Source organism: Schistocerca nitens, chromosome 2 (genome assembly GCF_023898315.1).
Source record: "Schistocerca nitens isolate TAMUIC-IGC-003100 chromosome 2, iqSchNite1.1, whole genome shotgun sequence".
NCBI classification, from domain to species: domain Eukaryota; kingdom Metazoa; phylum Arthropoda; class Insecta; order Orthoptera; family Acrididae; genus Schistocerca; species Schistocerca nitens.
Genome location: NC_064615.1, coordinates 20949075 through 20973023, shown reverse-complemented (window position 1 = coordinate 20973023; position 23949 = coordinate 20949075). Strand labels below are relative to the sequence as shown.

At 37.1% G+C, this 23949-nt stretch overlaps 1 protein-coding gene across 4 annotated transcripts in view; it reads left to right on the top strand.

Annotated features, from left to right (window-relative positions):
- LOC126235680 (E3 ubiquitin-protein ligase RBBP6) overlaps nt 1-23949 on the top strand; it is a 400367-nt gene that overhangs the window by 283654 nt on the left and 92764 nt on the right. The window lies entirely within an intron of this gene.

The window sequence follows — 23949 nt, the reverse complement described above, 5'->3', positions numbered from 1 at the left end:
AGATCCAGCAAAAACTTTTTCTGTATGTGTGGTATTTTGCCATTAGCTTAGGACGACATTGTTAATTAATTTCATTTCCTAGGAATTATGTTCATGGTGTACTGAGATGGTGGTATGTATCAACAGATTTGCAAAAATAATACATTTTCTCATTGATCTACATTCTTAACCATTGATATAAGTTTTTTATATGTATAAATTATTTGTAATTTATATATAATGGAGAGTCCTTGATTTAGTACAAACACCAGAAGGAGCTGCCAAGCAAAATTGTTTTCAGTTTGTTTTTAAAGTTGTTTACGTAGTCTCATCGGCACCTTTTAGAGAGGAGATTAAATATAATATGGATTATGGCTGTGTAATTTGCATAATTCTGTGCCAGTGTCAGATTTACTTGTGGATGATGAAGTTTATTTTTATTCCTAGGCCAAAAAGTTTATAGTCTGTAACCTGTTCATTATATTTAGTTACTTGCATGTTCCAAGGTTGTAATGGTGAACTCCCACTATGATGTGGGTTTAATCAGCTTTACAATTGTACTACATCTTCTCAGTATAAACTACAACATGCTGACCATTTACATGATTATTCAAGTTCTTGTTATTTATTTAGGTATTTATTGTACCGTAAAACTGTTATTTCCATGTTTAGGTGTGTGCTCAATTATCTAGAGGAGGAATGGAGGTATTCACACCGGTACTTTTACAATGATGAGCCAAAACATTGATTATAGCCCATGCAAGATTGAGTATTAACTGATGGGTGTTGCAGGCACATTCCACGATAAGGAAAGTACATAAGCAGACTATTGAAGTATTCATTGGAGCAGGGACAAATAGGGAATTGTTATAGTTACCGTATTGCTCACAAAAGGGGAAATCCACTGAAATTTGTGAAAAACAGATTGCTACTCATCATAAAAATGACACATTGAATTGCAGTCAGGCACAACAAAAAGACAATTACACATTGAGTTTTTTGGCCAAACCCTTCTTCAGAAAGGAACCCCCGGAACCCCCCCCCCCCTCACTCTCTCACTCTCACTCTCACTCTCACTCTCTCTCTCTCTCTCTCTCACTCTCACTCTCACTCTCTCTCTCTCTCTCTCTCTCACTCACTCACTCACTCTCTCTCTCTCTCTCTCTCTCTCTCACACACACACACACACACACACACACACACACACACAGACACACACAGAGGGGGGGAGAGAGAGAGAGAGAGCGAGCGCGCGAGCACACCTCGTGCGCACATGACAGCTATCTACCGCCAGAATCACAAACAGTGGATAAAGGGAAGATTGTTATGGTCCAGTGCATTTAAATATGCTGAAAGTATAATCGAAGGCCTTTCTAAAGAAAACTGTGATCTCTGTTGCTATAAAGAATGAAAAACACCATCTGGATTGCTTGTGTGTGTGTGTTTAATTAACAGTGATAAGTTTTAATGTGACTAGAGGATCATCTAAAAATGATCTATTAGTCATATCAAAACCAGTCATCATTAATAAGAAACGATTAAGAACTTACTTGAAAATGTCCTGTGTGCAACCATTCTGAGAATGTATGTATCATCACTGAGAGCAGCAGTTGTTGAATGCAGTAAATTTCATCCCAGTTCCTTTGTAATTATTAAAACTGCTGTATTCGAAATGCAAGTTACACCAGGGATCTATTGACTTCTCCTTCTTACCTAGGTATACGTCATAAAATTTTCATGAAATGATGAAAATGCAAGAAATTGCAGTAGACCTTTGTCAAAAGTAGCGGAAATGAGGGAAAGTTGCTAAGTTCAGCGAAGATGGTAAAAACTGAATTCATTAGTGCAGACAAAAAAGTTCAAAGGTGTCCCTCGATCTTGTTCATGGTTCTGGTGTTAAAGGCAATATGCAGACAATTAAGTCAATATTAAGTTAATACACAAATGCTACAACAAATATTATTTTCTTCCTCTGTGAAATTTTGCGAACTCTATGACCTTGTATATCAGTAGTATGAGTACAATGGAAAAAGGCTGTTTTCGATCCAAGGATTGATTTGAACACCACTGTGCTTTACTAGGCTTAGTTCTGATCAAAGCAGTGCGCTGTTCACTTCCTCTGCCCTTTGAACCGACCCAGTTAATTCTGGGGGACCTGCAGTTACATGTGGCCTTGTGTGCCGAAGTCATTGTTGGAAAGAAGTGAGGATGTAATCTTGACACACTTATTGAAGTGGATGATGGAACTGCAGCTGTATATAGTTGGTGATAATAATTATAATAAATAAATCAATAAATATTTATTAGATGATTGATTTTGGGACTGCTGTTCCCATCTTCTGATGCACCTGTGCACATTTCAAAGTTTTCCAAAAATTGCATTACATCAGTGTGTATACAACACACAGCATCTTTTCTCATAAAGTATATGCAGGGTGTACACGACCCGGGACAACCGGGAAAAACCCGGGAATTTTTTCATCCGGGAGAAAACCGGGAAAAACCCGGGAATTTTTCGGAATTCCGGGAATTTTTCATTGTTTTAGCTTGGAGTTAAATTTTTGTAATTTTGACTGCAGAATTGATTATCTAGCAAAGAATGTTATTGTATCCTGCTACTGGAGAATGATACTGCAGCAATAAAATATAAACGAGAGGGAAAAAAATAAAACTTTAGTGGCAAAGGAAATGTGCAATTTACAACAACAAACAACCGTGCACGCACAAGCGTCTGCAAATAGCAAAAATATGTCAAAGGACATAGGGCAAAGGCTGTAATTCTTCGTAACAATAAACTGCTTGCCATGAGCATGACGTCACAACTGTTCACATTAGGTTCGTTTGACCAATTGCCAGCGATCTGTTGTGCATGCGCATTTGACTCGCGTATAAGCAGTACCTTCTCCCGCTACTTGAAGTTTGGCTGTTAGCTGTATTGGTAGTAGCAGCAAGCAGCCAGATGCAAACGAGAAATTTTTTTCTCGCGCGCACTAGCTGCCAGGCTCACGCTTGCACAGAGTTGTCTGATTTGTATTAGGCATGCGGTTAACCTCCACATGACCCGTGTTTACGTAAAGTGAATTCGCTGCTTCTCTTCGTGCACTGCTCCCACGTCAAATGAAAACAAAACAGATTTCTGTGGCTGGGAGTTATCAAGTGAATTAAAATACATTCACATAATTACGGAGGGCAAAAATATATTATTAATTTCAGTTTTCTGATTTTATTTTATTTCCAAGTTAGTAGCGGTCAAGCATTAATCGCCTTGCAGAACAGTGAAGTTATTTTTGCAAGTTTGCTAAAGAAATTTGGCTTTATTAATCTTTCCACCGAGGCGATCATTTTACAGTATTGGCTACTTCCAACTGTTCGCTGAATTTCAAGTGCACGTTATCATCTGCCATATATGGCATTATGCCAGAATAAAGAACCAAAAATGAGATCGTAGAGTACTGGTACTCCAAGAAAATTTACATCTCTAAAACCACACTGAAAAAAGCTTAACATCAGATGGGACCTACTTCATTGTGAATCTGGAAAAAGCCAATTTGCACATCAAGCCGAATTATGCATTTTAGTATGGTTTACGAAATTCCGATGCTCTTGGAGTATCCTCTGATGCACTGTTTCTTTTATGGTGTAATGTAAGCTCTCTTAGTGCTTTATACACACGAACATACGGGCTTCCTACACCACTGCAGTTGCACACGCACAATTATGCCTGTTTTCTGGTGCTCCCCAGCAACTGGTAAATGGAACCTATTTCTAACAGTCTCCGAATAGTATTGCGAACGGTGGTTGGAAAAGCGTTACTTTCAAAGGAAATTTCTTTTTACGCAAGATGAATTGTGTTACGTGTGAGAAAGTGGGATGGATATCTAAATCACAGAGCGTTCAAAACAGAACAGTTTGAGGACCAGCCACTTACAAGAATTTCGAGCCGAGACATTTATGTCATAATTTTAAATTTACTGGCATATTTGTGTGATGTGTCTTAAAGTATAACACACACAAAGAAATATCAACATTACATGTGAAAGCTTAGCTTCTGTTGTAGCGTGTTAATCTTAGAGACTAACATTATATGTGAAAGCTTAACTTTTCTAGTAGATATACGGTGCGGCATACATTAATGTAAACCGTTAACTTTTCCTCTTGCGTGTTCGCGCTATGTGACCAGTGATCTTGCTATTGGCTGATTATAACACGTGTCCGATGTTCTGAATAGCCGCTGTCATCGGCTGACGAGATCTCGTGGCTTGAGATATGACTCGCTTACAAAAGGACATTGCAACCTCGGTTTCAACGCTCCGGAAACTAACGCGCTGTGTTTGGTGCAATTCGAATTTATACTTTTGTAATATGAAAATATGCAGCGTATATGTTGCTGCAAATCAAAGGTCTTTCCAAAATTTCTCTCCTTTTTTTTAAATTAAAGGTCTCTCCAAAACCTTCTTTGCCCCGTCTTTTCTTTTTTTTCCGGGAAGTTCTATGCGATTGTATAAAACGTTAACTATTCAAAGGATTCATAAGTTTTACAGTTCCGAGGGAAAATCTACAGAAAACCTACTGTCACTTAGCACATAAAAAGTGTATTTTCGCCCGGGAAAAATCATATTTTTTAAACGGGGTATCCGGGAGAAATCCGGGAATTTTTTTTCCTTGTCCCCGTATACACCCTGATATGTTAAAAGTTCTCAGAAGTTGTTAAGTGAGTATTCCTCAGTGTTCTTTCAGTTTAATATTCACTCCTGTTCAGTATAGAGGTTGGTTGTCAACGCCATAAATGTTTGTTGTTTGTACAGAGTGGCTAAACACTTCCACTATAAATGGCTATAATTAAACTGTAAATTGGTTACAAATAATATTCGAGGTGCTTCCCAAAAGTACCTGGAATAAACCAATAAATAAAATTATACTTTATGTGGATCTTAATTATTACCACCACCTTCAAAGTATTCCCCTCGGAGATTGTATACACCACTTCCAGCAGTTTCCCCAGGAACTGAAAGCTCCTTGGATTGCTTTTTTCAAGAGCATTTTTGGTACCACTTGCAATTCTGCTTGAATCTCCTCAACTCTGTGAACTCCTTGGCTTTTTGATGCGAGTTTCAATCTGGGGATTAAAAAAAAAAGTCAGTTGGTGCCAGGTTGAGTGGAAACCACAGATGAGGAATAATTGTCATTTTGTTTTTCACCAGAAACTCCAGGGTGATCAATGCAGTGTGTGACCTCACATTGCTGCAATGGAGGAACCAATCGCCCATGTGCCACTTTCGTTAGACAAAATCCTCTCACATGTCACATAGGACAACCCCACAACATCACATATGCCCTGCATGATCTGTCTACAATCTTCCGGCACAGTATTCCTAACAACAGTGGCATTTTCAGTAGTAATGCCAGTTGGCGGCCATCCTCAATAGAGATCATTGTCAAATAGTGTTCTGTCATCTTGAAAAATGTTTAAAACTGTCGTAAGTTTGACTGCAACCTAAGGCGTTTTCCCCATATACTTGCTTCAACGTTTCATGTATTTTTGTAGCAGTTCTTACAAGTTTGAAACAAAAAGTTTATGCATACACACTGTTTCTAGACATCCTCCATCGTCAGTTTCGCAATACACTCAACACATGAGACTGGGAAAATGCATGAAAAAAACTAAATGCTACCATCTAGCACAAAGTCACTTGAGCCACTAACTCTCAAAGTCGTATTAGCTAGACTGCATCAGCTATACACAAATTCTGGAAACTTTTGTGTCACACCTAGTGTAATGAGTTTAACATTCCAAAGACAGAAAATATTATTGGCTTAATATTTGATCTGAGCTATGAGTAATTCTAATGCTATGTATATTTTGACTTAAACATAAGAACTTTAACATGACCATAAGTCTGGCAGTTATGGCAACTTTAATATACTTTATGAGAAATGCTATTATGTTGTATGCATTGATGTAACGACAAGGTATTTGTTATGTATACAGGTGCATCTGAAGATGGGAATGGTATTCCCAGAATTAATCAATTAATAAAAAGTTATAAAATCATCCTTGCAGCCAGAGGCTTCTATATGTGTAATTGTTATTGTTGTTGTTACTATTGTGGTCCACAGTCTGAAGACTAGTTTAATGAAAGTTTCCACACTAGTCTATCCTATTAAAGTCTCTTCCTCTCTGTACAACTACTGAAACCTACATTGACATTGCATATTGTTTTCATCCCTTGGTCTCCATCTACAAATTTTATCCCTCACACTTCCTACCATTACCAAGTTGATGACACCTTCTTTCCCCCAGACGTGTTCTATTAGCCAGTCCTTTCATTTATCCAAGTTATATGATGAATTTCTTTTCTCCCGAATTTAGTACATCCTCCATAGTTACTTACTCTACCCATTTAATCTTCAGCATTTTTCTGTTCTATCAATACAAACTGATTTAATTTGACTACATTTCATTACCATTGTTTTACTTTTGTCCTTGTGATAATCTCCTTTGAGGACACTATCCACTCTACTCAGCTGCTCTTTCAAGTTCTTTGCTGTCCCTGTCAGAATAATGAGGATATCAGCAAACTACAGAGTATAATGTTTTTCTTGGGTACTCCCTCACCAACTTCACAGCTTGCTCAGTGTTAAGAGTGAAGAACACGAGGGAGAAGCTACAATCCTGTCTGACTCCCATCTCAACCACAGCTACCTTTTCATGCCGTTTTACATAGTTCGGCTGTTTCTTTATCATGATAGCATGATAACGTCTGATTGGGAGCTAAGACTTCCTGTTGTTTAATCTTGCTCACCTCATTATTTCAGCACACTCACCAACCTCATCTGATCAAACATCTTTTCTCAAAGTGCTGCAGTTACTGCTGGAAGCTAAGCGTACAGATTCAACATCTAACTCACAGAATAGATGTGAGAGTGTTCATTGTTTCATAAATTGTACTCTTGTTTACAATAACTGTGCTTTAATAAGTTATTACATTATGCAGTACACCGGGAGAACATTGATAAGGATAAAGTCCAAAATCATTCTGTCTTAATTAACAGATATCAATTGAATGTATCTCTATAACAGTATTTCTCTTGTCCCCGAGATGCCATTGGCATTGTCACAGCCACTCTTCCTCGGTGGCGTGCACCATATTGTGAAGACAAGAACTGATAACAAGGAATAAACCTCCTGACCAACAGATACCATGAATATGGTACAACGTTTATCGCTGTCCCGGCTTGGCAGATCTTCTGCATGCATCCATTTTATGATTTATGTGCATAAATAAAATATACACTCAAACAGTAGACTACCTAATACTTCATGAAAATAAACATTTTATAGTGGCTACCATTATTCATTGGTTCAAAAAATGCTTGTGCAGCACGTCATTTCATCAAAATGATAAGTTACACTACAGCTTGTTCCCCTTAGGTGAATGATGCTGTCACTTCTGTGAAACTCTAGCCGAGCAATAAATGTTTGAAGTTCAAACTATACTACAAATATTAATATTATTTGTCTCTTTAATGTACCAGTACAGTTCTCATTTTCAAAGAATACATTTATTCATGCTTATTAACTGTGAAATCTCCACAATAGAATGTATACCATCAGTCATAGCTGTATGTTTCACTTTAATTAAGTTTCTTAATGTTTCTATCAGGTAATCAGTGTTGCTATGGACATGGGATCTCAGTTAGCAAATACTTATTATATGTAAGGAGCAGTGACTTTTACTCATGCACGACTCATTAGTTGGACCTATAGTCCATTATCCATTTAATTGAATCGTCCATATTTCATCCAGTCTGGGTATGTGTATTCCAGAATTAAGGCTTTTCTAGTCATTCTCATATAATTTTGAGGAATCACTGGCTATGTGCTACTCCTGAGGCTAGCCTGTGAATATAGATGTAATAAATGGATATAAGAAGGGTTCCACGATAGAGACTAATGAGTATGGTAAAGAGGGAAGAAGCCAAGGTACTCTTGGAGAAGAAGACAGAATGGAAAAGAAAGACTAAGGCTGTTAGAACCTGAGATAGAAAGAAGACAGACCCCAAAGACTGATAACCCTCTTGGCCCCCATCCCAGGATTCCCTTCTTGACAGATTCTTTGGCAAGGAGCTGGAGGATGAAGTTGTTTGGCATATCATACAAAGTGGACTTGCCTGATTTCACCCGTACAGGCCCCAAAAAGTAGTCCTAACACCTTACAATTGAGACCAAGTGGAGAGGGTAGCAACATGACACGGTAATCACAATTGCTTGGTAATCACATTTGCTTGTGTACATTCCGCATTCAAATGAAATCTGTTCAATGGACTACATTATTCAAACCACCCATTAAAATTGCTTATAAATCCAGCCAATAAAAATTAAAGAGAAAGTAAAGGTTCCTTTAGAAGGATTATATGGCTCTCTGCAAAAACCCCAGAGCTGTACAGTTATTTATGTATCATCCTCCTCCTTTTTTTGTTGTTGTTGTTGTGTCATGCTTTTTCCTATAGGTCCCCACCTATTCGTTTCACCACACTGTACATACAGGCACATGCAGATTAGGGTACAGTATCCTGTTAATAGCATTTAATACACCACCTCCTCCTCCTCCTCCTCCTCCTCCTCCTCCTTATATACATACATATCAAGGTAACCTACTCCTATCCTAACTGGTTGCTGATCTTCATTAGTACTGACGACAGATAACTCCTGCAAATCTACAGACTCAAAATTCACCAGTTCTCTTTAAAATTTCAAATTTCTGTTTATTATGTATTCTACCATGGTTGCCACATACATTGCTCTGCTGGTTCTTTACTGTGATATTGGATGGCAAAATAAATACTGATCGGGAGCTAAGGCTTTCTGTTGTTTACTGTACCTCACCTTATTATGTCAGCACAACCGCAATCCTCTTCTGATCAATCTTCCTTCCTCAAAGTGCTGCAATTACTGCTGGAAGTTAAGAATACAAATCCAACATCCAACTCTGAAAATAAATGTGAGGCTTCTCATTTACAAATTCTTGTATAGTGTACCCTCATTTACAGTAACTGTGCACAACAAAGGTACTACATTATTCAAAACATTGGAAAAACATTGAAAAGTACAAAGTCCATAAGCATCATGTCTTAATTAACAGAAATCACTTGAATGTTCTCTGTAACAAGTGTTCCCATGACATTATTGCTGGGGCATGCCATATCTTCAAAACAGGCACTGACAACACAGAATAAACTGTCTGACCAGCATGTACTGCGAATGTGGTACATTGTTTATCATCATCCAAACTTGCAAATATGCTGTGTTCATCCTTCTTTTGATACATTGGCATAAATAAAATGCATGTCCAAACAGTAGATTATCTAATACATTACAAAAATAAACTTTTTTTATAGTTGCAATCATCTTTCATTGGTTCAAAAAATAATCATGCAGTGTATCACTTCAAAGTGATATATTACACTATACCTTCAACTCTTATAACTTGATCCCTGTTGATCCGTTGAGAAAGTGGGACAGCAGCTGGTCAAATATTTACCAACCTCGGCATTTCAATATGCCATCTTCAGGCCCCACATGCATGTCATATGTAGACTTCCAGATGAATCAATATTGGCATACCGGAGTCAGCAATTTCTGGATACTTTGAATTCTGCTTTGTCTTTTTTACCTATTTGCTCCTCTGCTGCCATCACTATTTCATCGCTCAAGGATACCCATTCGTTTTCTATTGTGTATCTCACCTGCATTTTTGTCAATCATTGTCTAAGGAAGCACTTGAATACAAATTCACGGTATCCAGATACTTATGCCTCCAGTATGCCAATATCAATACATCTGAATGTCTATACATGAAGTCCATATAACATAATGAAATGCCAGAACTGGTTGTCAAAATAAAATAAAATATTTTCTCAAACCTTATGGCTGAATGGTGATTTTCTTTGGTAAAAGCTTATAACTGGAGTCTGGTTTCTGCACAAGTTTTAAATAAACTTTCACTACATCTATTTAATCCTTGCTATCATCAGAATTTCAAAGAGGGTATTCCAGTCAACATTGTTAAGGAATTTTACAAAAGTAATTTTGACATTCCTTAATCTGTCTTCTAAGAGAAGTCATAGGATCAATAGTGCATCACATGGTCCTATATTTCTCCAGAAGCAATACCGAATTTTGCAGAGTTGACTTCTACCAATTTTTCTGTTCTTCAGTAACCAATTCATGTCAGTATATTGGAGCCATTGCTTAATAAACTAATAGTTTGGTAATGTTCATGCCTGCCAGCACTTGTCTTCCTTGGAAATGGACCGATTACATTATCCTTGAAGTTAGCTGGTTTTCTGCTTGTCTCAAATGTCTTTCTCACCAGGTTGAAGAGTTTTGTCATGGTTTGCTCCTCCAAGAATCTCAATAATTTTCAGAGGTTGTCATCTATTCCAGGTGTTTTGGCATAGGTCTTTCAGAGTTTTGTTGAATTCTTAGTGCAGTATTGTATCTTTCAGCTCATCTTCATCTCTGTCCTCTTCCCTTTCTTTAATATTGTCTTCAAGTTTGTTTCTCTTCTATATATTGCTTCCACCTTTCAGCTTCCCTTTCTTTGCTTGGTAATGGCTTGCCATCTGAGCTCTTAACATTCATACAGTTGCTTAGCTATTTTCTCCAAAGAGGTCTTTAATTTCCCTATAGGTGTAATCTATAGTTTCCCTGGTTATACATGCTTCTACATTCTTGAAATTCTCATCTAGCTGTTCCCTCTTAGCCACTTAGCACTTTCTGTCAATCTCAATTTTAGACATTATCCCTTTTGTCTGCTTCATTTGCTGTATTTTTATATTTTCTTCTTTTGTTTGTTACATTCAGTATGTCATGTGTTATCCAAGGATTTCTGCTTTATCATTTTACCCATCTGGTCCTATTTAATATTTCAAGGCTATCCATTCATTTTCTATTGTGTTTCTCACCTGGGTTTTTGTCAGTCATTGCCTAATACTCCCTTTGAAAATTTCAGCAACCTCTGTTTTTTTAACAGATCTCATCTCTATTATTTCCTGTCTTTTTTGCAACTTCTTCAGTTAAAGCTGCAGTTCACAACCAATAAAATATGGCCAGAGTCAACATTTGTCCCTGGAAATATCTTACAGTTTATAATCTGGTTTTGAAATTCCTGCTTTGCCATTATATAATAACATGAAACAGTCTAGTATCTCCTGGCTTCTTCCCCATATGCAACCTTCTTCCTTGATTTTCAAATAAAGTATTAGTGATGATTAAATTATGCTCTGTGTAAAATTCTGCTATTCAGCTTCCTCTTTCGTTCCAGCAAATTCTCGTTCCACCATAATTAAATTTTCATCCCCATAATCATTTGAGTAATTCATTGTATATTTTTTCAGTTTCATCATAATCTGTGGAGCTTGTTGGCATATAAACTTGTACTAGTGTGGTGATTGTTGGCATCGTATCTATTTTGGCCATCATAAATATCTTCACTATGCTGTTCACAGAAGCTTATCGATATTCCTTTTTTCTTATACCTTATTAGACCTACTCTTTGTGATTTTGTATTTGTATCACTGTACTCACATGACTAGAAAGCCTCTTCTTCCTGCCACTGCACTTCCACTAATTCGCACTATATCGATCTTCAAGGTTTCTATTTTCCTTTTTAAGTTGTCTGGTCTATCTGCCTTAATAATGGAATTAACATTGCATCCTTTGACCTGTATAATGCAAGTTTTGTTTTTCCTGATAACAACATCCATCTGAGTAGTTTCCATCCAGTGATCCAAATGTTGGGCTGTTTTACCTCCAAAATATGTTACCCATATTTGACCATGCAGTAGAGACACATGCTATGTTTTTCCCCTTTCATTCAACTATTTTCAGTAGCAGCATGACAAGGCTATGTTGGCTAATGTTACAAAGCCAGATCAGTCAATCATTCATACTGCTGCACCTGCTGGATAGGCTGCTGCCCCTTTTCAGGAAACATAAGTTAGTCTGAACCTGGAGGTCATATACTGCCACTATACTGTCATCCCGTGCAGTGAGATCAGAGATTGTTGCAGAATTCCAGAAAGCTGTTGTGAGACCAGGGGGATGCAACAGGGTAAGCTTGGTGTGGGTCCCTGGTCATTGAGGAATCAGTGCCAGTGAAAAAACTGATAGATTGGCTGGGAAAGATGCAATGGCTCCATTTGTGGATCAGAACATACCCAAACTTTCACTAAGGCAGTGGTTATATCAAAACTACAAAACTGGATCAGAAGGCTGCATGTAGACTATTGGACCATGATCCAGAAAATAAAAACATGGAAAGCTAATGACGCGAAAGCCATGTTTTAAGAGAAGTTCTGCAATCCTGGACTTGAATAGGATTCAGACTAAACTCATGGTAGGACTAATGACAAGGTGTTGGAACATAAAGGAAGACTTACCCACAGTGGGTGTAGAGAAAGAAGCTCCTGTGTGTAGGCTGTGTGGTGAGGTTGAGGAAACCACACATCCAGTCTTCCAGTGAAAACTGTTCGGGATCAAAAGACACAGAATATTCAGGTAATCAAGTCCTGAAGAGATTGTGTCTGCTGAATAACTAATAAAGGGCCTCCTACTACTCTTTTAAGTAGAGCCACAGTGTGTGAAACTGCACAATAAACCCTATTCCATTGCGGGAATTAATGGGTTAGGACCACTGTTGTTTTTATCTCCCTGTTCAAATCAAATACTATCCAAGTTTTCTTCATTATAATTTCAAATTCTGAAGGTGGCAGGGGTAAAATACAGGGAGCGAAAGGCTATTAACAATTTGTACAGAAACCAGATGGCAGTTATAAGAGTCGAGGGGCATGAAAGGGAAGCAGTGGTTGGGAAAGGAGTGAGACAGGGTTGTAGCCTCTCCCCGATGTTATTCAATCTGTATATTGAGCAAGCAGTAAAGGAAACAAAAGAAAAATTCGGAGTAGGTATTAAAATTCATGGACAAGAAGTAAAAACTTTGAGGTTCGCCGATGTCATTGTAATTCTGTCAGAGACAGCAAAGGACTTGGAAGAGCAGTTGAACGGAATGGACAGTGTCTTGAAAGGAGGATATAAGATGAACATCAACAAAAGCAAAACGAGGATAATGGAATGTAGTCAAATTAAATCGGGTGATGCTGAGGGAATTAGATTAGGAAATGAGACACTTAAAGTAGTAAAGGAGTTTTGCTATTTAGGGAGTAAAATAACTGATGATGGTCGAAGTAGAGAGGATATAAAATGTAGACTGGCAATGGCAAGGAAATCGTTTCTGAAGAAGAGAAATTTGTTAACATCGAGTATAGATTTAAGTGTCAGGAAGTCGTTTCTGAAAGTATTTGTATGGAGTGTAGCCATGTATGGAAGTGAAACATGGCCGATAACTAGTTTGGACAAGAAGAGAATAGAAGCTTTCGAAATGTGGTGCTACAGAAGAATGCTGAAGATAAGGTGGGTAGATCACGTAACTAATGAGGAGGTATTGAATAGGATTGGGGAGAAGAGAAGCTTGTGGCACAACTTGACTAGAAGAAGGGATCGGTTGGTAGGACATGTTTTGAGGCATCAAGGGATCACAAATTTAGCATTGGAGGGCAGCGTGGAGGGTAAAAATCGTAGAGGAAGAACAAGAGATGAATACACTAAGCAGATTCAGAAGGATGTAGGTTGCAGTAAGTACTGGGAGATGAAGAAGCTTGCACAGGATAGAGTAGCATGGAGAGCTGCATCAAACCAGTCTCAGGACTGAAGACCACAACAACAACAACAATTCTTTTCTGCTCTGGACTTATTCTTCTCGACCAAATGCTCGTCATATTTCGCTTTCAGCTGCTCCTTTCCTTGAAAAACAGAGTTAGAGGTAACACATGTTGCATAAAGATCCTTTTTAGGCACACAAATGGTAATTTTACTCTTGTGTGAAAACATGGTGAAACACAGCATAGCTTGCTTGTGGTTTCTATTTTGCTTTGCAGATAGCAACGTGATCGTGGTGAATATCAGCACATGACCCACTTTCATCTATGAAACGCCTTGAAGTATTAACCTGGGTGTAATGACTTTTAATTTTAGAAATAGCTTCAGTACGCTGCCATATATCTGCACGTAAACCTGGATCCAACATTTTCTGTTTGCCATGTTCTTTGATCTGTCTCAAGTAGAGTCTTTGCAACTTTATTACATTTCTCCAAAACTGTTCTGTTTCACCGACTGAGTAGAATGTGTGTATGAGGGAGACCTCTATTTGAAATTCAGTAACACAAACATAACCAATTATCACACCTAGTAATATGTTCAACTCTTTCATGTAGTTTCAATTGAGAGGTAATTTCAGTCCATTTGGGTTTGCAAGTTTTTATGAGAAGGAGATCATACTTTCCTTAGTGGCTAACAATGGCCATTGTACCTTGATAATTTTGAAACATGTTGTGAGGGCTGCCCATATAAGTTTGAGGAAAAATAAAGGGAGGCCCCCCCCCCCAAAACTGTTTCTCTTTGTTCACCATCAGTGTTAAGCAAATCCGCCACACCTATATAACTATCAGCTCTTGAATTCTTTTTGATGAGATCAAATGAATGCTGACCTGGAACCTTGTACTTTGACATAACTATTGACAATATATTGTTCAAATAACTTACTTGAAGCATGACATATTGTGAAGTCATCACTTTAACAGCTAAACAATAACAGTAGTACTCATGCAACATTGTGAGTGTTCTCAATGCATCAACTTGATCATGTGGCTTACCTACAGCCCATCCAGAATCATCACGTAGAAAAAGCTGTGGATCAGAATGTGGGTTCAAGTAAGATATTGTCGTAAGTGCACCAGTTCTTTTAGAATAGATAACAAAATCAGAATCACCTGGTGGTGTTCTGTCATCAGTGATAAAAACAGCAGCCACCTCTCCGACTTTAGGTGCTTTGGATCCACGAGGACAAAATGCATTGCTAGTAATGAATTCTATTTGAAAATCAGGTACAGCAGAACTCCAGTTATCAGCATGACTTGAGACCTGATCTAATTCAATACTCAAGTATCCAGATAACTGCATAAATCATGAAAACAGGTCATTTATTTTTTTTTTAAATGCAGCTAAATTTGAGTATACGTACTACTGTAACATGAATTTAATGACTACAAAATAATGGTGTTCAGATTTTGTACAGCATTGTATTTACAAACAGTGTCAGTTCCTAAACACATCAGTCAGTCAGTTGTTTTGCTGTCTTCTGTCATTTTCGTGCGGCCAAGTCTCACATGACTGCGAGCAGCTGTATACAGACACACTCAGGCTGCTGCTCCATCCACATTAGTGCAGTGTCAAGACATTATATGCCTCATCATCTCACGGTGCCACATCTGGTTCTGTGACTGTATCATCTGCCTGGCCATCGGTTTCTTTGCACACACTTTGAATGATTTCATTTTCACTGAGAATTCGGAATCCAGGGTCTGAAAAATCACAAGCAAGCCAGTTGCCTATATCCTCTGCACTGCAATCAGAATGTCCAGGAATTTTCAAAAGGATCTTTCTTATGTCCACAAGTGATATTTTGTCCTCTGCCGTTTCTCTACCATCCTCTTCCTTTTCACACCTCTTCTTTTTCTTCTTTTTATCTTCACCTTTCTGTACCTCATCTTTGATTATAATGCCTTTCAGTTTATTCCAACCTCTTTTTAATGTGACTGTTTCATCATATTCAATGTTTCTGCCACCATGTAAGCGCAGTCTTTTAAATTCAATTTTTGGTGATGAGTCACAGTGCCTTCTTCATTTCCATCTTATATCAAAAGCTTCCTCAACAGTTGCCTTTTGTTATATCACTTCATAGTTTCTATAATTGATTAGTCCATTGGCTGCAGCAAATTTGTTACATTTGGTGGCAGCAAAAATGTTTTGAAACATCTATTTTCTCTCAAGAGAATTTTTTTTTGTCCAGAATTAACATCACTTGACTGCCTTTTTATTTCAGGTATGAAACTTGACTTTTACAATTTGCAAAATAAAATAGTATTCATCCAGGCCTTTGGTAGATTGTTGTAAAAGATGGGAGGTTTTTAACATTTTTGAAAGCCCAGTGGTTTGTCAATTTACTTATCAACAAAAGGGGTATTCTGTGGTTTTCCGTACAGTATGCAGAATTCAGCATGCTAACATGGTCTTTACTGTCTTTATAGCCAGGAGTACTAGTTCCCCTTTAAGAAACTAAAAGCATTCCGAATAAGGCCTGTCTCGTCAACACTGTGTAAAAATACAGGGTCATAATATTCTGCTTCATTTCTGAATTTCTCAATAAAATTTTCTGCTGCTTTTGGGTCTGCTGCTAGTTTTTCACCACTTAAATCCAACTTGCGAATACTGTACCTTGCCTTGAAATTCTGTAGCTAGCCATTGCTTGCTTTAAATGAAGATAAATCATTGTTTGTTTCAGCTAAAAGTTTTGCTTTCCCACAAACAATTGACCATGAAAGAGGGTTTTCCAATTTTCATTGCTGCAAGAACCATTGGAATACGGCCTTTTCTAGCTCCTTGTTTTCTGCTGTTATCATTGCTTTTCTCAGTTAACTTCTTTCTTCATTCTAAAGGACAGGCAGAATGTCTAAAATTGAAGACTTTCTTGAAGAAAATAAAAAAAAGAAAGAAAGAAAGAAAGAAAGAAAATAAGTAAGTCTGAAATTGTTAATGCTCCCACACTAACATCTCAGTTAACTGCCTAACTGCTTCCCACTCACACCTTTGTGTGACTGTTCAAGGACTTTAATTTTGTCTGTCAATGATAATACAATGCATTTTCTTCTAGAAGACGAATGTCACAAAGTAAATTAAAACACGTGCACGAAACAAAAGGCGTGGAAGACGGAACATACAGCGACAAATCAGTGTTTATGTTAAGGTCATCACACAGACTGATATAGTTCGCACTAAATAATGGGCACCACAAACACAACAATGCACATATTGCATGTATAGCAATGTACTGTATTTGTCATTCACTGAAAGATTTTGTCTTTTAATACATTCCCTGTGGATTGATTTTAGAATGATAAAGAAACATAGAGTGTACTGTATACTGTAATAACCAGATTTTTATGTGCAAAAAAAGACTAGTTGACTTCTGCAATAAATATCAGTTAGTAATAGTGAATACTCTGTTCAAGAATCTCAATAGGAGGTGGTACACTTGGAAACGGCTGGGAGATACAGGAAGATTTCAGTTAGATTACTTCATGGTCAGGCAGTGATTCTGAAATCAGATATTGGGTTATGTGGCATACCCAGGAGCAGATACAGACTCAGGCACAAGTTATTAATTATGAAGAGTAGGCTGAAGTTTAAAGTCAGGAAGAATCAATGTGCAAAGAAGTGGGATACAGAAGTGCTAAGAAATGAAAAAGATATGTTTAAAGTTGTCTGAGATATTACAGATACTACAAAAATGAATAGCTCAGTGGGTAGTACAGTTGAAGAGGAATGGAAATATCTAAAGAGGGCAATCACAGAAGTCAGATAGAAAAGTGTAGGTACAATGAAGACATCTGCAAAGAAACCATGGATAACAGATGAAATACTTCAGCTGATCAATGAGAGAAGGAAGTACAAAAAATATCATGGGAAATTCAGAAATACAGAAATGTTAGTCACAGGAAGGACATGTTGAGCAGGGAAGTCAAACCAACCTTTGGTGGTATTAAAACAGAGGGCGGTAACATTAAGAGTACAGTGGGAATGCTGCTGTTAAATACAGCAGTGAGAGTGGAAAGTGGAAAGAGTACACTGGAGGCCTCTGTGAGGGTGAAAATTTGTCTGATGATATGATAGAAGAACAAACGGGAGTCGACAGACACGAGGAGGATGATCCAGTATGAGAATCAGAATTTAAAAAAGCTTTGGAAGACTTATGGGGACAGAAGGGTTGGATAATATTTTATAGGAATTTCTAAAATCATTGGGGGAAGTGGCAACAAAATAACTAGCCAAGTTAGTGTGTAGAATCTGTGAGTCTGGTGATACATCACCAGACTTTAGGAAGAACATCATTCACAAAATTCCAAAGAAAGCAAGAGCTGACAAGTGCAAGAATTATCACAGAATCAGCTTTAGACTCATGCATCCAAGTTACTGACAAGAATAATATGCAGAAGAATAGAAAAGAAAATTGAGGATCTGTTAAATGATGATCAGTTTGGTCTCAGGAAAGGTGAAGGCAGCAGAGGGGCAGCTCTGACAGTGCAGCTGATAATGGATGCAAGACTGGAGAAAAATCATGACACTTTCATAGGTTTTGTTGACATGGTAAAAGCATTCTATAATGTAAAATGGTCCAAGATGTTCAAAATTTGGAAAAAAAATATGGGTAAGCTGTAGGGAAAGTCACGCAATATACAATAATTATAAGAACCTAGAGGGAACAAGAAGAGTGGACGACTAAAAATGAATTGCGTGGATTGAAAAGGGTGTTAAAAAAAAGAGGGATGTAATCTTTCACCATATTTTCAATCTATATATGAAGAAGCAATGGGGAAATAAAAGAAAAGTTCAAGAGTGGTATTAAAATTTAGTGGAAAGGATATCAATGATAAGATTTGCTGATGACATTGGTATGCTCAGTGAAAGTGAAGAAGAATAGCAGGATATGTTGAATAGAATGACAGTCTAATGAGTAGAGAATATGGTTTGAAAGTAAATTGTGGAAAGACGAAAGTAATGAGAAGTAGCAGAAATGAGAACAAGACGACACTTCACATTGCAATTTGGGACCATGAAGTATTCTGCTACCTAGGCAGCAAAGTAACCAATGATGGGCAGAGCAAGGAGGACATAAAAAGTAAACTAGCACTGGTGAAAAAGGCATTCCTGGCCAGGAGGGAGTCTACTGTTACCAAACATAGGTCCTAACTTGAGGAAGAAATTTCTGAGAATGTATGTATGGAGCACAGCATTATATGGTAGTGAGACATGGACTGTGAGAAACCCAGAACAGAAGAGAATTCTAGTATTTGAGATGTGGTACTGCAGAAGAACATTGAGAATGTGAGGGGACTGATCATTATCAGTCTCAGTTATCAAGCTGCTTGATGTTTCTAATTTTTTAGTGGAGGGAAACGAAGAACTCATATTTGCAGACATGTAAGACAGTTCATTCTTTAGTGTACTTTCATTAAATTAGTTATGAAGAATTTTAATTGAAGAATCTCCGATGTTGTTGGGTTCATCAATCACCAATTTAAAATTTTCAAAATTGTTGCATAATACACTGCTGGTTCCAACCATGTCTCCCAGCTAGTAACTATGGTTCTAGATGGAGGTGCAAGATCTGGACAAATCAATTCTTATTGGCACTTTTCACAAACACCCTTTTGTCAATTGATTTCAATTTGTCCACTTTAGGATACTGTGTGTAAACCATGCACTGTATAAGTTACATATATCACATATGGGAAGCCTTCATAAAAGCCTTTGGCTGCCTTCTTCATATATGCAGCAGCATCTGTAGGAGTAAAACATTACCAAATTTCACACAATTCGGCAATAACAAATGCAGAGATTCATTGCATAAAGGAGCCATTGTTACATGATTCAATACTGATAGTTTGTACGTGCTAATAGAAAAAAATTTCATCGTTTTCTAACACACCTACCACAACCATTCTGACGTTCCTACTACTAGAGTGTGGTGATTCATCAGTGCTTACCCTATTGTTTATGTTTTTTTCTTTATTTAGTTATCTTCACATTCTGCTGCAATTTTCTTGGTGTTTCATCGTAGCAAGCAGACACGCACAGTTTTCTTAATGTTGATTCTTCTGGTGTTCCAAAATTGGTGTATTTTGTAGGAAAATTTCTGAATGCTGGACTTTTCAGTTTATGTAAAGGAATATCACACAAAAGAAAGGGTGTTGCATAAATCTACATAATATTCAGGACTTTTTGAAACTAGGATATGTGAAGAGGGAGGTGCTTCACCTGGAAAAACTTATCTGGAAGTCAGTCAGAAGTGGTCAGTCTGTTTTTACTACCAGCTAAATGTTGCATGACTTGAGATTGTTGTTCTGCATTTACTGATACATTTTTGGCAGAATAGAATTCTTCCATCACTTGTAAAGATATCACTAAATTCAGTAACATATTATTGCAAACGAGAGTGAACACATGGCTTGACTTTTGGCATTATATCACCAATCACTTTGCTGAAACAAGATGGGGAACAATGACTGAAGACCGTTGTATACATTGCGTCAGCCATCCGCATCATGTGTAAAGGATTCTCCTTTCGGGTAGCGAGGCAGCACATGTAGTGCAGGTCACTCACTTTGCAATATGTTTACGAATGAAGTTCATTTAAATTGCATTCTCATAATATGCCAATGCATGAGATTTTTTTGTTAAATTTAAGAATTGTAACAAAGAAAAGTGTCAAGTTATATGTTTTTAGCAAAATTATTTAAAATATTCATTTTCATAAAATAATACATAAATGATTGAAGCATATTGTTTTGGGAATTTCTGTTGTAGTTACAATTTTTTATTATAATAATAGTAATAACTACCGAACCAACAACTTTAGTCATACAGTAGAAATTTCTTTTTCCTCAAAGTGATCTGGGTAATTGATGTTGCATATAGTTAGAGTTCTGTTATTTCGAGATCTGCTGTGTATTATGAGCTAAATTATCTAAACAACTGTGCATAAGGATTATGTGTGTCAAGCATTGCTTGCAGTGTAATCATTATTTCTCTGAAACAGTTCCTATTGGCTTTATTCTCGGTACAGTGTTTTAAAGCAGTACCAAAGTCTGTAATGAAGAGGCTCTTAAGTTAACCTTTACTTTGTGACAATACATGGTAGCTGAATCGTTACCAAACCCCTGCAAACAACTTTGTAGGGCAGTGTACACACATTTGGTCCATATTACCAACGCTGTGTATTTGCACTTTATTTTCTTTGGGTAAAAAATGGGCAGAACAATATATTTATGGAAGTTTACGTTGTCTTCTGGCACTGATATTTTGACAGAGATGAAGTAGATAAGATGGAGACACAAAGTCATTGTCTTTCACTAACTATTGTCATTGAACATTGAACCAGTCTTGTCTGTGATTGAGCTGAGCTGCTCTGCAATGCTGAAGTCAGAGTTGTCTTTGTTCATCAGCTTGTCTGGAATTTCTTCTTCTGTGCTCTGTGACACATGCCAGTGGTGTGGAACATCCTGTGGTTAAAGGTCTCCTTCTTTGTCTGCATGTGGCATAGTGGAAACCTGAAATAGAGAAGAAAAAATTCAGCAGACATTTACAGCTTTCATTTTATGTAATTATTCATTTGTTAAGAAAAATTAATAACAAATAAATATTTCTAGCAGTAAATGTTAGTTTTACCATTACTGTTGATGCAGGTTAATATTGCAAATGCTGTAAGGTAATGAAGAAATAAATTATGAAAATAAATATATTTTTGGAGAAATGTAATTTCATGTTTCAGTCACTGTAAAGTAATGAGAAATTAGAAGTCAAATAAAAGAAGTTATAGAAATAAACGGTACTTACCTGTGATGAGGAACAGTTGATGTAATTCAGTTTATTCACACATTAGACAACATTTGCTTAAGGAAAGTAAACAGCTCAAATTGCTACTGCACATAATAATAAATTTAGATTTTCAATTGATGGCACCTCCAAAATTCTTTACTTTGACGTTTGTAGCCAAAATCATGATAGACTATGCTTCCATAAGGAATCCAGACAATTACAGCAGCAGTGGTACATGTAAGTTAAACAGATTGTCACAGAATGCACTTTCTACACTGTTTTTTATACAAATATTTTCAAAATGAAGTTTTTTTAAAAAACAAAAAGAATGATCGAAAATATTTGTGTATTTTTCATCATTAGTGGAGAACCAAATCATGAAAATGATGTCTCAGTCATTAATTTTGATTAAATAATACGGGAAATGTGACATACCAACAAAGGAAACACCATTTAGGAATTGTATATATGAAGATGGGAAGTACTTTCTGCCATGCACTTCACAGTGATTTGCATACCACAGCTGTAAATGTAGACTGCCTGGCATTTGGTGAATTATTTCCTTGTGCAGTTTATGTCTTTTCTAATAGTCTATGAATGCCAGAATTTTAAATCTAGATGAACTTTATTATTATTATTATTGTTACGTATAAGAAATGATATAATAAGACTTACTTTAGATTGATAAAGTGTACATACTTTATTTAATCTCTGGTATGGGAATAGTATTCGTGGTATAGCAACAGTAACATATACAATGTCATTTTGAAATTAGTTTTTTTTTTAAGTTAGGAATTATCTCTGTGCAAATGAATTACATTGAGAGAAGAGAAGAAGCACAAATGTTGCAAACAACTCGAATCTCCTCATGACTGCCCAGAGCAGTGCAGGGGAAAGGAGGACAGGAGAGGGAGTGGGGGGTTTCACTCTGCAAGAATAAACAAAATTTGGAGAATTAATAATGTAAAAGGAAAGTTGAATGGCGTGAGTGACATGGAAATTCAGTGTGCGTGAAATACATGTGATTGATTGGGATCAGATGTGTACTGGAACACACATTCATTTGCAGAGTCCTGCCCTTTTGTTACTGTATGAATGCCCATACATGATGTAAAAGGATGGTAGCAGTTTAGTTCGTGCGATAGCAGTCCTTTCAACAGAAAGGTGCTTGGACCATACTACCAACTTGTGTATAGGTGTATTTATAATCCATTTACACATTTTCTACATAGAACTGAGACTTGGCTGTAAGTTAGGGTTTGATTTCGTTCTGCATATGTGAGACTTTGTTAAGTTCAGTTAAAAATAACACTTTTTGTTTCCCAACATTAACAGAACAGAAAATCAAAAAGTAGTGATATTTTAATGACAATATTATGTGTGTTTAAGGAAGAAACCCAAATACAAATTCAAATAAAAACATTAGGCTTTTTTTCTGTAAGCACACTAGTTAGCAGAGAGGAGGATTGCTGATGTACTTTCCAAACATGTTAGAAGTCTTTGTGTGCCAAATGAAGTACTGTTGATAAACGTTCATGAGTATATGAGTTGGTGACTCTTTATCTGATAGTGTAAACAATAATGGGAATTCCTGGATGGAGCAGTACGTAAAATTCAGAAAGACGACCACTCACCTATAGCAGATTGATGCATTCGTACTAGCTTTCCAGCCCTGGCTACTTTTTATTTATTTATTTATTTATTGTTCCTAAAAAGGAGCTAGTGCTTGAAAGCTAGTGTGGATGCTGTTCTCCGTTATGGGTTTATGTGCTCCACACGTTGACCCACTGTGGGAAAGTGGTAGGACATCTTTCCTTAATTTTACATATTATCTAATAATGTTGCACTCCCTTCGACACTCATAAGAGAGGTGCTGTATAATGGCATAGACACTGTGAGATGCTGAAAATTTTGTAAGCCGTCCTGATTCATGGTGTCTACCATTGCTCAACACACACTTAGATTGATCAGAGGTGGGTCCAAAGCTTTCGCATTTCGTGTCCCAGTAGGATTGAAGTCGGTTGACCTAGCGCACACTTTGACCATTCTGAGAATTTCAAGATCAATAGGGTGGTGCAGTGTCTTCTTGCTAAAAGTGCACATTGCTATAGACAAACAAATGGAAGCATATGATTGGACACTTATTTTCCTGTATCAGTTGCTGATGAGAAGCAGTGACAGACAAATCAGAAGTTCCATTTCATTTTGTGTAACAATCCCACACTTTAGAATACTGTCAACACCCATCTGAAAGTCATCTGTTGGCTGAACGAATGCATCAACTCTTGTGGTTAATTTAAGTACTCATGCCCTACTAACAGCGCCTGTCAACATCTAAAGCAGCTTATTAATTCAGGCAATCCTTTTTCATACTTTGAATTTTCAGTAGTTCTGTTCTCACACTCATGAGTCCTGTG